The 17301-nt window shown below is 41.4% G+C and overlaps 1 pseudogene; it reads left to right on the top strand.

Moving 5' to 3' along the window:
* LOC127233623 (cell surface hyaluronidase-like) overlaps positions 1-16898 on the top strand; it is a 39947-nt pseudogene extending 23049 nt beyond the window's left edge.
* The last annotated feature ends 403 nt before the right edge of the window (positions 16899-17301 follow it).

The following is a 17301-nucleotide window of genomic DNA, read 5'->3' as shown; positions in this document are numbered from 1 at the left end:
CCTGAAGAGGGTGTCAAATCCCCATGGAGCTAGGTTCTAAGCCACTTCCTATAGTACAAGTCCTTTAGAATTAAGACTGGTACTCTGGAAGAGCAGCTGGTGCCCTTGACTTCTCTACAGCCATTAGTAGTCATCCCAACTCTTCTCTCCCCATTACCTTTTAGAGGTTCAGCTACTCTTTAGTAGCCCCATAGGCTAGAAACAAGCCTTCAACACGTGGGCCTTTTGGAGAATATTGAAGATACAAAACAGAGTTGTAGTTTTTGTTTGTTTGTTTAACTCCATTCTTTTGCTCTTTTGGGGGCCCGCACCATGCACACCTAGCTCCCAAATAAATCTATTCTTATTTATAAATGCCCAGCCTTACCTTGGCTTATTTTTAGCCAGCCTTTCTTAGCTTAAATTATCCCATCTACCTTTTGCCTCTGAGCTCTTATCTTTATCCTATATTCTTTTCTTTACTTTTGCTCCATGGCTTGCTGTGTAACTGGGTGGCTGCCCCTGATGTCCTCCTTTGCTTGCTCCTGAATCTCTTCTTCCCAGATTTCTCCCATTTATTGTCTCTGCCTGTCGGCCCTGCCTAACTCTCTCTCCTGCCTTGCTTGTGGCTGTTCAGCTCCTTATTAGGACCAATCAGGTGTTTTAGACAGGTAAAGTAACAAGAGCTTCACAGAGTTAAACAAATGCAACATATAAGAATGCAACATATCTCTTGCATTCATCATTAAACAAATGATCCACAACATAAATGAATGTAACCCATCTTAAAATGACATTCCACAGCACAGAGTACCTCCTTTGTTCGCTGGTGTAAGCCGGTCACAGCTTCCGTTCTTCCGAGTCATCCTTACTTCTGATCCTGTGTCACCATTGGCTGTCACTGTCTTGGCTTTACTTCTGATTTCCCTTTAAAATATCACTACTCATTTCATGGAGAAGTTAGAACGGTGTCTACCAGCCTTCCATTATATTGACGTTGTCTCCAGTGTACATGAACAGGCACCCCTTTGAATCGTGTTCTAGTGCATTGAAATTTCCCACAAGTGGAGGGGGAAGTGGGATCTGGAGATAATAGAACAGAACATTGTTTCATAGTTGCTGAGGCAGTTCTGGGCAGGAAAGGGAGCCTCTAACATTCTTCCTCTCCTCACTACTGGGAGATAATAGTTGCGATATTCTTTGTTTGGAGCCTTTCTGCTGTGTTGAAGGTATAAAAGGCTCTGCCTGGTTCTCCAGCCCCTAATCCTCACCGGGGCAGCTGCTGGACTTAGAAGGCCATAGGCTTGCTTTAGTGAACCTTTCTTCTGAATATCTGGCCATCTGTCTGGCATAGATTACATTTGGTATTTTTTTTTTTTCAAAGTATGAAGTTCACATTTTCTTTTCATGTTTTGAACTAGGAGGCTTAAGGCAAGTTTCCTGGCTTTTGTTACTATATTTTTTTCTTTGACTAACTTGGGGCACGAGCTGGGGCAAGTCCATTAAATATTTGTTATTTGTGAAAGTCCAATGGCATTTTAAAAACACGTTGCTTTCTACAGGGAATGGTTTGTGAAACTGAAAATCTATAGGATAGCAATCCTATGGCTTCAGGGATGTTTAGAAACTTCTTCTAACTCATTGATTCTCAACTGTGCCTAAATACAGAGACATTAAAAACTGCTAATACTCAGGATGTCTTAGATCAAGGTTTTCCAAAAAGAGTAGGACCCCAGTCAAAGAGTGATAATTACTGACCTCTAAATTAGAGGTGTGTGTATGTGTGTGTGTGTGTGTGTGTGTGTGTGTCGGGGGGGGGGTGCTTGGACAGCATTTAGTGTCTCCCTCCAATGGCTTTCCACCTCATATAGTGAGTGACTCAAAAACAAAACAACCACTAAAGAGCAGAAGGCAGTCTTTTTAGGAGACAGTCGGGGGATTTATGTCTAGAATGACACATGATCATGTGTGTCCAGGAAGGAAGTCCATGATTAACTGATGCCATAGTCATTACTGTCTCACCTGGAGAGCTGGAAAAACAAGTCTTTGAAAATCGGGTGCATTTGCTGCTGTGATGTCAGGTACCTCAGCAAAAGCCTAGAAACTGCAACCTCATGGGAAATGTGAGAAATGAAATACAGATGTTGAAAATCAGCCTCGCACCATATCCGTGTCTAGGGCTTGGGTCATTCTGTGACAAATAACCAGATGTGCTTGCTGTTTTCCTGCTAGGCAGCTTGGGCTTTAGTCGGTGTCATTGACGGTGGAAGTTCTTCCTGCAACGAATCTGAGAGAAACTATGAAAACCACAGCACAGGTGGGAAGGCCCTGGCTCAGGGAGAATTCTACACCTTGGATGGTCAGAGGTTCTCCGTGACGGCCTATAGTGAATGGATTGAAGGTAGGCGAAGGTGTTTAAACTCTGTGAGACATGGGTAAGGACTGTGACAGATGGCTGAGGGCATTACTGTGTTCAAACATCAGTCTACCTTGGCAGATTTGACAGCTAGTTAGAGTTGCTTTCCCTACTAAACTTAAGTCTTGTAAATTCAAGAAGTCTGGACTAGCTACTGATCTATTTTAGTTTTGGCAATCCTCCTTGGACTGTGTTCTGGATCCTGAGTCATAGTGTCTAATTAAGTAGTGTGATAGTTGACCTTGGTTGTCAGCTTGATGAGTTCTGCAGACACCTGTCTCCTGGGCACGTGGGCGGGAGAGGTTCATTGAGGTGGGTGGCACCATTTCCTGCCCAGGTTTGTCCCTCTCTTCTTTCTGTGGGTGGACACAGTGTGACAGCTGCTTCAAGTTCCTGCTGCCTTGAGGTCCCCACCATGTTGTAGTGTTCTTTCAGACTGTGAGGGAAACAAACCCCTTTTTACATTGCTTTCATCAGCAACAGAAAAGTAATTAAGACAAGTAATAGAAACCGTATACATTTTTAAAAAAACATAGATGAAATGTTAAAAAAATAAACAAATAAATGGAATCTCTGAGATGAGACCAAGAACTTTTCACATATTGCTTCTGAGCAATGTGGGTTTTGGAGAACAAGCAATATCAATGATGGGGGAGAAGTTGGACCACGCCCTGCTTCAGGCCTCCATAGTGGTCTCAGGCACAGGTGTTGAGCCCCAGCCCTAGCACGAGTTTGGGCCTGTATGTGTTCAACAGTCCTGTCTACAGGAAAGTTCCAGGCTGGAGGCAACTACACCAGGGTTTGAGTCAGCTTTTCCTGTGTAGGGACCTTAATTTCCACGTCACCTTGGCTGCTCATTTCTGGAAGTGGAACTCATGCCATCTGCCATGGGCTGACCTCCTCAGTCACCCCTGCTTTCTGGAAGGGTGGAAATTCTCCAGAGGAAGCACAAGACTGAACGCACTTCCTTTTAGACTTCAATGAGTAGATTATTGTAGGCAGGATTTTTGTCCTCTGCTTAGAAAAAAGTGAGAATTATCAAACACTAAGGTGTTCCCAAGTCCTTTCTGACTTTTTTTTAAAAAAAGAGAAATAAATTCTAATGCCTTTAAAGTCAAAATTTAGAAAAAAAAGTATTGGAATTTAATGTGAAACTTTATGGAGGATTTTATTTAATGGAACCTTAAATTTGGAGTAATGATTTGTGGTGGGATTTCTGATGGTCTTTGTTCTTAAGTTCCTGTTTCTATTTTTAGAAGGATATGTTATATGAAATGAAAATGTGTTTGTAAATAAACATTTTTTGTTTTGTTTTATAACATTTTCATTTGTAAACAAGATATATTGTAAAAAAATCTATAATAATTGGTGGAATTATTTATCTTAGTAAATGTGAGTCCAAGAAACATCCTGAGAATATACCCAAAGTTTACTTGGGAATGTTTGTTTGTATTTGCATATATGCATACACATGTGTACCTTGCAGAAAATACACAGGCAGGGCAGATTAGCCCCCAGTGACAGACTTCATCACTTGACCTGGTTAGATTTTTTATCTGGGCAATTGACTAAGACTATGCGACCATCCATATTGTTCTTGTTCCTGTCTTTTTATAATCCCAACTCAAGTAGTAGATGTATTCTTCAGTTCATTAGAGTCAGCATCATCTTAACTAGCAAGTTAAGATGCTAGTTAGGATGATGCCGGAAGCGTTTTTGAACATGAGTCTTTGGGGAGGGTTTTCTCGTTTATTCATTTAGTAAAGTAGCTGTCTTTTATTCTGTTCACATTTCCCTGAGAAGCTTTTTGCTCATGACATTTTTTTTTTAAAAATCACAGATATTGCAGGGATAGTAAATACTTCAACACTGCACTGAATGCAACAAACTAAGTGTAAGTTAGAAGAACTTCAGTTCTTCTCCGCCAGCTTTGACTTTGAAAGGCAGTATTTGAAGATACCTATCTTAATCATTTTTTTATTGTTATGATAAACTGCCATGGCCAAGCAACTTATATAGTAAAGTATTTCCTTTGGGGCTTATGGTTTCAGAGGGTTAGAGTCCATGACCATCACGGTGGGGGTGTGGCAGCAGGCAGCCATGTGGGAGCAATAGTGAGAGTTCACATCTTGAGACAAGCATGAGGCTGAGAGAGCCAACTGGTAATGGCATGGGCGTTTGAAATCGCAAAACCCGTGACACACCCCCTCCACTCCTCCACTTCTTCTCTGATAGTTCCTCCAGCTGGGATCCAAGTATTCAGATATGCGAGCACATGGGCCATTCTCATTCAAAGTTCCATACCACCTGTTAGTAGGACGTTTCCATCATTTACATTATGTCGTTCCCCAAAGGAGCTAAGGCAAGCAGGTCACAATCATGTCCTCGTAGGTCAGTGTATCAAACGCTACAATTATCCACTTGGTGGACATCAGTGACCTGTACTGTGAAGAAGAGGAAGAGTAGTGAATACACAAGGGGTTTTGCCCTGCTACCTTCACTGATGCCCCTTGCAAGGATGAGGAAGGAATAAATAATGCCAGTGCTTGCCCAGGCCCAGAGCAGAGGTTACTTCCAGCAAGGATGTTCCAGAAGTTTTTAAAGACTCCTTGTCATTTCAGTTTGAGGTGCTTGGGGACCAAATCCATGCACAGTTTATATGCCAGACTGGCATTCTACTCAGCTGCTTCCCCAGCAACTTCCCAACATTTTATAAATGGGGTAGCGGTGAAGAAGAGTGGAAACTCATTCTAGGCAAAGAATGCAGAAAATGTTTGTCCTTCCACTATGTGGAACCAAGAGAAAGGGGCGTCCATGTGGAAGTCAGCCTTTACTGACTTTGGTGCCTTGACCTTGGACCTTACAGCTTCTAGAACTGGGAAAAATAGATTTTATTGTTTATAAATTTTAAAAGAAATGACTAAAGCAGGCACAAAGCACAGAAATGAGGCATGTTTTGTAGTGTACTTTCATTCCTAGCACAAAGATGGTCTGTGTGCTAATGTCCTGTCACTTCTGATGACATGAACCAAATAAAGCCACCAGACATTTATTCCAGACCTCTTCTGTGTCTGACCACTTCTGTTCAAGTGTTCCTGGTCCATGTGAATATTTTGGGGGATGGCGGTATTACAGTTCTTGTACTGAGATGAAATAAGCACAGGATGTCAGCACTGAGAATCTTCAGACTAATAAAAGAATAGTTTACTGATGTAACAATTTGTACATAGCTAGTAGTATTTGGACTCTTTTCCTTTGGGGGCCAGAATCCATCTTTTCTTATTTTTTAGTCATTTAGGGGACAAATGACTAGCATTATGGGGAAAAAAGTGGTCAAATTGTAGTTATTTCAGTTTTTAATTTTGTAACTCAGGGACACATACTTATTTGTTCATTTGTTTAAGAAAACACTTCTCTTAATGCCTGTATGCTTTTTTGTTTTGTTTGTTTTTTTTTTTAGGGATCTCTTTTCAGGTTTCCGGGTGGGGATGCAGATGGAGCAAAGCTTCCCTGTTGGATGGCGGTAGCAGCTGGGAAGCCGGAGCCCTTATTGTGGTTGCCAGCACTGACTATTCCATGTACCAAGCAGAGGAGTTCACTCTTCTCCCGTGCCCCGAGTGCAGCCGTTTTCAGGTCAGATTAAAGGTACTGGACTCCTTTGGAAACACGCTCTTTTCTTGGCCTTTGATTCCTGTAATCCTTTTTCTGACCACTCCCATGTCAGCATGGACCCTGACCTTAGTGGCGGGTGCACTGACCGCTGGGTCTAGAGGATGGTGACAGAATGCTACCCAAAGAAGTGTTCCCCCCATGGTGACACCTAGCAGCTAATCAGTGCTCCTTTGTCTCCATTTCCATATTAAAAAGAAAAAAAGATGACAATGGGCAAACTCATTTTCTAAAGTCCCATTCTAGTTTTTTACTATTTTTTTTTTTTTACTGTCAGATAATAATAAACTCACCTAACAACTAACAAAATTTTAAAATATTAGTCTTTTTGTTGTTATTGTTATTATTATTATTATTATTACTGTTATTGTTTTGGTTTTTTTTTTTTTTTTTTTTAAGACAGGGGTTTCCTGTGTAGTCCTGTCCATCGGGAAGACTAGAACATCTCTTTGTAGATTAAACTGGCCTCCAATTCACAGAGAACCTCCTGCCTCTGTCTCCTGAGTGCTGGGATTAAAGGAATGCACCACTACTGCCTAGTGTTTAATGTTAGCCCTTCTTAAGGAAAGAAAGTATTTTTTGAATTTCCGCTTGCTTGACTAGAAAAGAGATCTTTAGTCATATTTAAAATAGACCCAAATAAGGTAATTTGATTAGACTTTTATCTCCTGCTGTAACTGTGAGTAATACAGTTTTTGGAAGAGAGCAGTTCCAGAGCGAGAGTCTTACTGTGAGCTGTGAGTGGAAAGAATGGCTAGCATCTGCCAGGTACTCATTCCTACTCCCATCTCTGCTCTGGGTCCCCGCCCCAAAGCCCCTTTGGTACTCGTTTCCCTTGTGGGTTTTTTAGCACACTCTGTCTTTCACATTGCTTTCTTGTTTCTATACTTACCATTATACTGTGATGCCACAAAGCAAAAGTTACAGACAATCCTTCAAGGAGTACTTGCTTGTTTTTGAGTAAAAAGAACATTGAAGTATGAAATTTTGTGCTTTTTTAAAAAAAAGAAGTAGTAGACCCGGGCGTTGATGGCACACAGCTTTAATTCCAGTACAGGAGGCAGAGGCAGGTGGATCTCTGTGAGTTCGAATCTAGCCTGGTCTACAGAGCGAGTTCCAGGACAGGCTCCAAGCAATACAGACAAACCCTGTCTCAAAAAACAAAACAAAACAAAATAAAACAAAAACAAACAAAAAATGAAGTAGTAGAATGTTAATAGAGTTCTTAGCTTAGAGTTGGCATTTTTTCCCTCTATGTTTTGTTTAGTTTTCTTCTTTTGATAATACTAGGCATACAGGGAGAAAAAAAAGGGAATTCCCAAGTTACGGTGATACCATCCATCATTACTTTCTGTGGAAAGTCCCATACTCCTTCCTGAGTTTCATAGAAAAACATCAGCAGGAGAAAAGAAACCTCTTTGAAATTGCTTGTAAACTTCCAGGAAAGATAGCTATTTAAAAGACAGTAAGGGGGGAGTGTGTGTGGTGTGAGGGCAATCTCCATTGGCTAGTGTGCAGATGCTGATTGCTTAGTTTGAAGTAGAAGCACAGTGTGATATGCCATAACAAGGGCTGCAAGAGCGTTTGTTTGTAAGATTCCTGGCATTTGGTTCTTCAGACATCTGTGGGGTGGCTGCAGAATGAGTGCAAGAACTAGGAGAAAGTGTTATGGCAGTCCCATGCCTTCACTGCTAACTATGGAAGGACTGAGCTACAGAGCGGAGAGCAAGCTCTCCGAGTGCCTGGGGCTGAGGGCAACAGCAGGAGTTCCGGCTTTGGGTGGGCAGTTGGACTGACATATAGTCTTTAAGATCCCTGCTTCTGGGAGTCTGACATGCGAAGTGTTAGATAATGCCTTGAGATTGTCGAATGATGGAGAATGCTTTTCTGGATGGTTTTTCATTTTCTTTCTTTGTTTCTTGACATTATCCTTCCTCCATCCACATCACCAGAGACCCCTCAGTACCTGCATGTTGGTGAGATCATAGACGGGATAGACATGAGAGCTGAGGTAGGAATTCTCACCCGGAACATTGTGATCCAAGGAGAAATGGAGGACTCATGCTATGCTGAGAATCAATGCCAGTTCTTGATTACGACACCTTTGGAGGACATGTGATGGTGGGTGGAAGGATCTGATGAGTTTTTGAAACCTAGTAGCTAAGTACTAAGAAATTTTTAAGTTGCTAAGGAACTTTTGAATGGTGGAATTAGGTAGGGTGTATGTGTGTGTGTGTTATTCATATATATGGATATTAAAAGTATAATTCTTTTTTAAATATTGGAGAATGTTTAAAAACAAAACGAACCTAAAAGAGAGCAAGGTGCGATTGTATACATCTGTAATCCCAGACTTGGGAGGCTGAACCAGGGGCATCAAGGAATTCAAGGTTAGCTTTGGCTACTATATTGGGCTGGGCTGTGTAAGACCCTCACACACACATGCGCACACACACAAATAAATAAGGAAAAAGTTGTGCCTTTATATAGCCTGGCTGTTGTAGTTCATCCATTAAGAACTATACATCAGGAAGAACCCAGTCACACAGAAAACACTATAGTGACCTCGATAGCCATGCCTGCAATTTCTCAGAATCTCTTGGCTTCTTAAGAACCTGATATTCTAAATGGTTGGCAATACTCACTATGCACAATTAAAATCTGGCTCTGTAAAAATGGTTGTGTGCAGAGTTTTATTCTGGAGGGAAAACAAGCAGTTACCACATGGTGACAGTATTCTATGTGCCCAGTTATTGGGTCTCATCCACATTTGACTGTGAGTGTCTGAGCTCTTCCTGTGTTGGGTGACCTTAGATTATGAGCTTTGCTCCTGGATCTCTGGCTTCAGAAATGCCTGTGCAGCATCACTGCTTTATTTTTAGTTGTGTGATTGAGCATCCAGTGCTTGAAGATAGTGAGGCGCTCCAACTTTGCATTACAGGGGAGTTTATTTCCCATGGGTGAATTTTTAAAGAGGGCTTTCACCAACTAAACACGGGGAAGGATTTAGAAATAAAGTAGCTATCCAGCTGTGCTGGAGAGGTATAGAAATGAAAGTAAATGAGACTCCTGAATGACCAAGTATAGGGGGCCTCTGTTCTGGTTTAAAATTAATTATCGTGGCTTCATTGTGAGTGCATTTTAGTAGTCACCATATTACAAGTTCCACTGCTGCTCTTCTTCACTACGGAGGATGGTCTGTGGTTATGGGGATGAAGTACATCTTTCTCTTAGTTCAGCAGTGGTTTTGTCATGTCGTAGCCGTACTGACACTGTTGAGTATTACGTGTATTTGAACAAGATACACAGGCAGGTGTAGTGGCGTGCACTAGTCCTTCTCAGGGCTTGTTATGCTGAGATAGGAGGATCCCTGTAAGGATAATGATGAGGCTAGCCTGAGCTACATACTGAGTACCAGGCCAGCCAGGGCTACGTAGCAATGCCTTGTCTAAGGAATGAAACAAAACAAAGCCAGTCCTACCTCACAACTCCATATCCTACCCAGTCCCATTCCTCACCCCAAGAACACAGTTTGTGATTTTCCTTGTTTCATTTTTCCTTATTTCTGATTAGAAGTTAGTCCCATTGCTTTTTAAAACATGGCTTATATAAAGAAGCATTTACTACTGTTTTCCCCATTCCCAGTACTGGGAATCAAATTGAGGGCCTCACACAAGACAATCAAATACTACTACTGCGCTTCATCTGTAGTCCCCAAAGTGCTGAGTTATCAAGTGAGGGTCTGGTAAAACACAAAAGGAAGAAGAAATGTTCTTATCTTGTTGATGTATGTATGTTTGTGTGGAGTGCAGGTACGTGTGTGTATGTGGTGTGTGCTCCGTGTGTGTTTTATTGTTTGTGGAGGCCACCTTGATTTTGAGACAGGGTCTCGTTGGGATCTAGGACTCACCAGTTAGGCTAGACTGGTGCATATCTGCCTCCCCCCAATTCTGGGATCACAGACATTTACAGCCCTTTTTTCAGCTCTTTACTTGGGGTTGGAGACTGTCCTCAGCCCTTACATTTGCATAGCAAACATTCTACCAACAGATCCATCTCCCAAGCCCCAAAATGTTGTAATATGTTTCCTCCATAGGCCCCCATCCATATGCATACTTATTGCTTTTGTCCTCTCTAGAAAAGAAATCTACTTGATTCGGAATACTTTCTCTTGTAGATAGAAAGAATTTTAGTTCAGTCCATCTTTCTTATGTGGAATTGAAACACATGGGCCAGCAGCACCTGGGACGCTATCCTGTGCATTTTCACCTGTGCGGAGATGTGGACTCTAAAGGAGGGTACAGCCAGCCAGCGTCTGTAACTGGCCTGTCTATTCATCACAGTTTTCAGGTGCATCACTGTGCATGGGACCAATGGCTTGCTAGTAAGTAGCCTCACATTGTGCTGACTTATAGCAAGCTGTTATTGAAATGCTAGCTCTCCGTGATCATCATGACTCCTGCATCTTACACAAGTAAACTGTCTGACCACATGCTATGCTTTAACTGCTCTTACAGAAGATTCTGAGTTTTCATCTGTAGAAGCCTAGTCTTTTTAAAATCACTTACATTGTCTGATACAATCACTTTTCATGGAAGCCCCAAACAGTCTTGTGTCCATTGACATTCTGCACCTACATTTCTGCAGATCAAAGACACCATTGGATTCGATGTACTAGGTCATTGCTTCTTTTGGAAGATGGTGTTGAACAGAGATATTTTTTGTTTCACAACCTGGGGCTTCTTACCAAGCCAGGAACTCTCCTTCCCACGGTTAGGGAACAGTTCCATGTGCACCGTCATGCGTGACGGGGTGTTTGGAAACTACATTCCTGTGCCTACCCTAGACTGCATGTGAGTAATTAGTGGACAGGGAGTTGTGTGGTGGTCAAGATATTTGATTTTGGGGGAAGCTGTTGCTGGGGAGATTTTAGTGGACAGGGTTTTTGGGAAGAATGTTTCAATCACCTTCAACAATGCCTTGCAGGGGAGCTGTTTCAACTTTCTGGATTGCCCACCCCAACAACCACCTGATCAATAGCGTAGCGGCAGGCTCCCAGGTAAATGACACTTTCTTGGGTGTCTTCATGCTTGTGACTGCTCGCCTTATATGGGTGGGGTGTTTGTGATGAAAACGTGACACTGTTTTCTGGTCCTGCTTGTCTAATTGAAGAATATACTAACTGAGAAGGTTCTTTCAAGTCTTTCAAATCTTTTGCCAGTTAGGAGCTTCTCTCTGGAGAAGAAGACACATGAAAGAACAGAGGGAGCTGTTCTTTAGGAGTATAACCTCTCCAGGATGGATTGTTAACGTGTTATATGTGATCTTTCTGGTTTCTCGTGTTTACATCTTTGGTGGACAAACATATCACTTTCAACTCTAGCACTTATGAAAAAAGAAACATTTCCATGTCTTTATGGGAATGTGTCAGTGTGTAGAATAATACTGTGTCACTCTGGCCAAGGAACACATCTTTTTGCTAAGTGCAGGGGTCAGGTATATTTAGGGACATCTTGATAAGTCAGCTAAAACCTCAGCTACAATTTGTTTAAGCAGACAAATAGGCACATATACACACAAGAGAACAATTCCTAAGACCAAAAAAAAAAAAAAAAAAAAAAGAAACAAAAAAAAACAAAAACACCACCACCAACAACAACAAAAAAACCATTGTTTTTTAAATGGTAGAAATAGAAATTGTCCCATGGATAAACATGGAGTACTTTATCCCCTTATAGTTGAGTGTAGTTTAAAATTACTGATTTATATAAATGAGTTTTTAATGAAACTACCAAGACTGTAACTGGGCTGAAAATTACAGTGTAGGTCTGTAGACAGTCAGTAACATGTAAATATCCATATGTACACACTCACAGTTGTTCAACATGTTAAAAAGGGTAGAGCGTGGGCCATCATTTCTGAGACATGTATAAGAGGGGAGCTAAAGAGGGTTCATTGAGCAAGCCTAGATGGAGGCATCAAGTTGTAACCTCTAAACCTGTGTCTGTGATTGCGTGAAATTACATGAAATGTAACTTGAAGGACTCACACATTTGAGGACTGTCTTTTGACTGGGAAGACACTGGACATTGATGATGTCAATTTTCATTCATTCTTTCTCCATCAAGTATCTGAGAAACTTTGTGTTCAGCCTTTCTTGAGTGGAAAGTTAGGGGCAGAGAGGCAAGCCTGCAGCCTTGTCTGCTTTAAGTCAGCAGCCAGAGCTCTGCTTCCTCTTAGATTCTGCCAGAAGCTAGGGCCACAGAGGAGAGCAGTTGCTCAGAAAAACCTGGGGCAAGGCAGTAGGAGACGCCTCCTGATCTTGGGCTGTGTCTCAGGCATGTTCTTCCGGTCATTCCTGAATTTTTTTCTTCTCTCTGGAAAAACTGCTTCAGTAAAGATAGCATTCGTCAAGGCTTTCTTCTCCCAGAGCAGGCAAAACCATTTCATTACAGCACCCCATTGCTTTTTACCAAGCTGCTATTACCTGTTTAGACATGACAGTGCTTGGCAGCCAAGCAGCTACTATATGCCTGTACTTCCCTCATCCCCCAAACCCATGGCATCTTGGCTTTGCCCTCTGCTTGCAGGGGTGTGGTCTCAAGCCTTTTCTCTAGCCCAGTTACGTTTTTCTTCTGCTGTCAGTGCATCCAATATCTTGAGGTGGCCAACAGTTTTTACAGAATAGTTGGTTTTCTTAGACCCATTTGTAAACTTTGATCATGGAAAAATGACATTACAGTCATTTGGGTGTGTAGGTATATATACTTTTCACACTTCATGTTTCCTCTGTGTCCCTAAAGGACTTTAGTAACAACTAACAGGATACTACATATGTCATATTTTAATTATTTTTTTCCTCCATTGAATTAGCCAATTACTTGACAATAATCTTACTACACATAAGCTATAGTGGGCACTAAATAAACATATGCTGAATTTGAAATAATATTTTTTTATGCTATATGTTTAAGTTTTAAAAAGCTGCTTTATCAATGTTCCGTAGTGTGAATTTATCCTTTAGTTTGGGCTAATTATTAATTCAGCCATAAAATAAAAAAAAAAAAAAAGGGGGGAATAGAGTTAATAAGAACTTTTATTTTCTGTTTTCCTGTTTCACTATGTCAGAAACTTTTAAACTGTTCTGTTCCGGGCCAGTAGTCCTCCAGTAAAACAGACAGGGCCCACACTGAGGAACAACACCCCTGATTCATACTGTGGCGTTTTCTCCCCACGTTGGCACAAACTTGCCTGAGAACAGGAAGGGCATTGGAGTTGTTTGAAAAAGCCAGTGAGCTCTGTCTGCCAGCAGACCAGTTGTTTAATGGGCACTGGGTGAGCTATTGATCAGGTTTGGAAGTAAACATGAGAAACCACATTGCTTAAAGACTGTGTTGTCCCGGTCCTTACAGAAGGCAAGCAAAAATTCTCCATCTGCATAGCATTTTGGACATATAATAATGGGAAAGCTGATTTTGGTTATTTGCCAACCATGTCTTTTGTCCAATCCTGCAAGCAAAATTGTATTTGCTTAGAAAAATAACCAGATATAACTGCTTGGTGGGGGGTGCTCTATAATGTGGGCAACTTTTTTGCACACAATACTGAGCCTGTAACAATATGAAAACATTTGTTACAGAGTGTTTTATGAGGGCATTTTTCATGGTGGCTTTATATACATAAAAGGACAGTATTGTATATTTTCTCTCATATTCAGGATCTAGATATAATACAAATATGTGTATATATGGTATGAAAGGAGGAGACAGCAAGGGGTCAGGAAACAGGAAGGAAGCAAGGAGGAAAGATGGATACCACACATTTTCTTCATGGAAAGAATTTGGATTGTACATATGTATGTGCATGTCTGTGCATATAATATCAAGTAGAGGAACTGTTTGTGGGGGGAAACAGGGAAGAGGGGGAAGCTTGGAGGAGGGGCCAGAGGTGGATGGGATAAATATGAGTGAAACACAGCAATCCACACATATGAAAATGTCATAATGAAACCTGTTAGTATATACATTTTTTTAAAAAAATGTAAATAGTGTTTTTAATGACCTTGCCCTTTCATTTGTAGGATGCTGGAATCGGTATTTGTTATTCCACAAGGAACCCACTAGGGAATCCAGTGGGATGCAGCTGTTGGAGAAACCAGAACTCACCCCACTGGGAATATTTTATAACAACAGGGTCATTCAAATTTTAAGGTAGGCTTCTGACTTTTGAAGTATGTATTTTGCACAGGCTAGATTCACTGCAGCGATGGGGCCTTCCTCCTTTTGCTGCTGTGACAGAGTGGCACAGGCAGAGTAATTTATGATGAGCAGATGTTCACTTGGCTCAGGCTTCTGGTGGCTGGGACTCCTAATCAAGGACCGGCATCTGGTAGGAGCTAGTCTCTGGTCGCATCATCCCAAGGCGCAGCGTAGACTTGCATGCGTGATCTGTGTGAATCTATCATAGACTGATTGATTCACTCTCCTCTCTTGTCTCTTGCTTTCCACCTGTATGCCTTCCTCTTTCTCACCTTCCTGTCTTCACTGTGAGGTTTCTGGGATCATACACATCCAGAGGTTACATGTCTGGAGCTTTAAGACCCATGCTTTGCTTCCCTGCATCTCTCCACATTGCTCCTTGAGTGCCTTTTGGCCACTTACTACTGCCAGATAATTAAATGGTGGAATATCACTGAAGAACATTGCACTTAATTTAAGTCACCCCTGAAGGTCATTCAGAAACTCCTGAATTTGTCATTCACCCGCCCTTCCATCATGATGAACCTCCTTAGTTCATTTCCTGCTCACAGTCACTTTAATCTTCTTTTATATGTAATCCTTAGATCTTTTGCTGTGATATGACTCATATCACAGTTCAGTTAACATTTTCATGTATGACTATCAGAGGATCCTTTAAAACACATGTCAGTTTGGGGTTAGAGAGATGGTTTAGTAGATACAATGCTTGTTGTGCAAGCATGCAGACCTGAGTTAGGATCCAAGCACCTGTCAAAAGTGCTGGATGTGGCTGTGTGCACCTGCTAACCCCAGAGCTGTTGCAAACAGAGATAAGAGGATGGCTGGGGCTTCCTGGCACCAGCCTAGTTTCAGGTTCAGCGAGAGATCCTGTCTCAAAAGGAATGGGATGAGGCGATGGACCTGATACTCTTCTCTTACCTCTATACATGTGCACACAGGTTCCCCATACACACACATGTGCACACACAACACTCAGACACCCACATCTAAGTGTTAGGAGAATTGAGAAGCTTTGGATCACTTGAAGAACTGAGAGAAGAAAAAAACTAATGTGATTGTTGTGAGATGGTTACAAATTACATTTTGTGATATGAAAACTGTCTCATTAATTCTTAGTGTCATATGACATGGCAATATGTACTTATTAATTATAAGAGCATTACATCTGAGTATAATTATGTTTTAATTTGTTAAACTTGGGAATATTTGTGCAGAATATTTTATAACTAAAGGTAATTGAATCTTTGGAGTCCCTGAAAAAAAAACCTGCCATGTTGGGATCTCTCATCTCAAATGTGCACACTCTGATCAGCCTCTGTGGCTATGCTTGTTGAGGCCTCTCCTAAACCTTTCCCGGTCCAGGTCAGCTGTGTTTAGTGTGGCTGCTTACTGGGTTACACTTCAGCGTTTTATGGACACATTAGAATCATGTTCAATATGGACTCCTTCCTTTTTATGCTTGCCCTGTTTCTCTGTTTCTATTTCTGTGAACTGAACAACTAGTTAATTCCATCTTTGACCTAATCAAAAACAACAACAAAACAAACACCTTAAGCTTTCTTTCTGGCTCCAGATAGTTCATCAATTATATCGTGCCATCACACTCACCTTGCCACAAACCCGGGTCATTTCGTTTTCCTCCTGAATGGCTAACTAATGTCTCCCTTCTGCCCGCTTAACCCATCTTTAGTTGTAATAAATTTTCATTATGGATGCTTTTGTCAGATTCCCATTGTCTTACATCTTTGGCATAACATTACTTGTATGATTCAAAACAGTCTCTGATTATTTTTGGTGTCATGTGCCATGACAGTGCAGGTAGGTGTAAAGTGTGTGTGTGCATGACCCGATGTGTGCTCATCTCTTCTTCTTTCCCCTCCCTTGTTCTTGTTTGTCTGTCTTTATTTCAGACTGGTCTTAATTTTAACTCCACAACATCTCTCTTTTCTTAGACATTTTTGTATAGACTCCTCATGTGAGTGCTCTTCTCTGAGACCTCCAGCTGCTTCGTGCTCACCCCCAGCCCATTCTGTGCTCAGTCAGTTCTTCCTCATCTTGAGGATTTCAGCATCATGTACGGGACATAAGTGGAGTTCTACCTGCCCCTAGGATGATTCATCTCCAGGCCTTTTAGCCACCAGTGTCTCCTGTTTCCTTGTCCCATGCTTATGGTACTGGGCCAAGCTGCTGTTTAATTGCCTGCCCTCCCCCTTGACAGTTTTTATATCAGTAACAGCAGGGAATATATTTTACTTGCTAATTAACATATAAACCATTATATGTGTAAATAGGTAAGTGTCTGTTGAATTACCAAATGAATAAGCTAACAATATCCAGGGAAAGCTTGCTTTTCACAACATCTCTGCTTTCTTGGGCCCAGCCCCACTCCCAGTTTCAGATGAAGTAAGAAGTGTAAGTATTTTCACACTTTGTTATACTGTGGGATGTACCTTAGGATCTATGTCCATTTTTATGATTGTTGTGTTTTTCAGGCGATTTATTTGTAGACAAGTGTCAAAACAACCAACTCCAGTGCTGCCCCACCAAAGGGAATACCTCTGCTTTATAAGTGCAAGGTAGGGCCACCTTTTCAGTTTTACATCCAGGCTTATCTTCTCGGGGGCAGAGTGTTCCGATTCAAGTGACGTGGTGTTCTTCCTGATGGCAGCATGCGAGATGAAGTTTTGAAAGCTCATGCAAAGAGTTTTGGGGAAATTGCTCGGTTGTCTCAGTCCTGAGCACAGGCATTTATTTGTCTTAGAAATGCCAAGAAAGTTGATGCCTTTTCTCCTTTGTTGTGGTAGGAAATTGATGTTAGAGGGAGTCAGAAAGAAATCGAAACAGAAGAGAGGTTAACAAAGGTTTCCAATTGGAAACAAGTCTGAGTCTGCTGAAAAATACAATCAGTCCCCCAAAACCCAAGCATCTAGAATTCATGGTTATTTTTTAAATGGAACATTGCATTGGATTTGTTTCAAG

The sequence above is a fragment of the Phodopus roborovskii genome, unplaced genomic scaffold (genome assembly GCF_943737965.1).
Source record: "Phodopus roborovskii unplaced genomic scaffold, PHOROB, whole genome shotgun sequence".
In the NCBI taxonomy this organism is placed as follows: Eukaryota; Metazoa; Chordata; class Mammalia; order Rodentia; family Cricetidae; genus Phodopus; species Phodopus roborovskii.
This window is presented reverse-complemented; position numbering and strand designations above follow the sequence as displayed.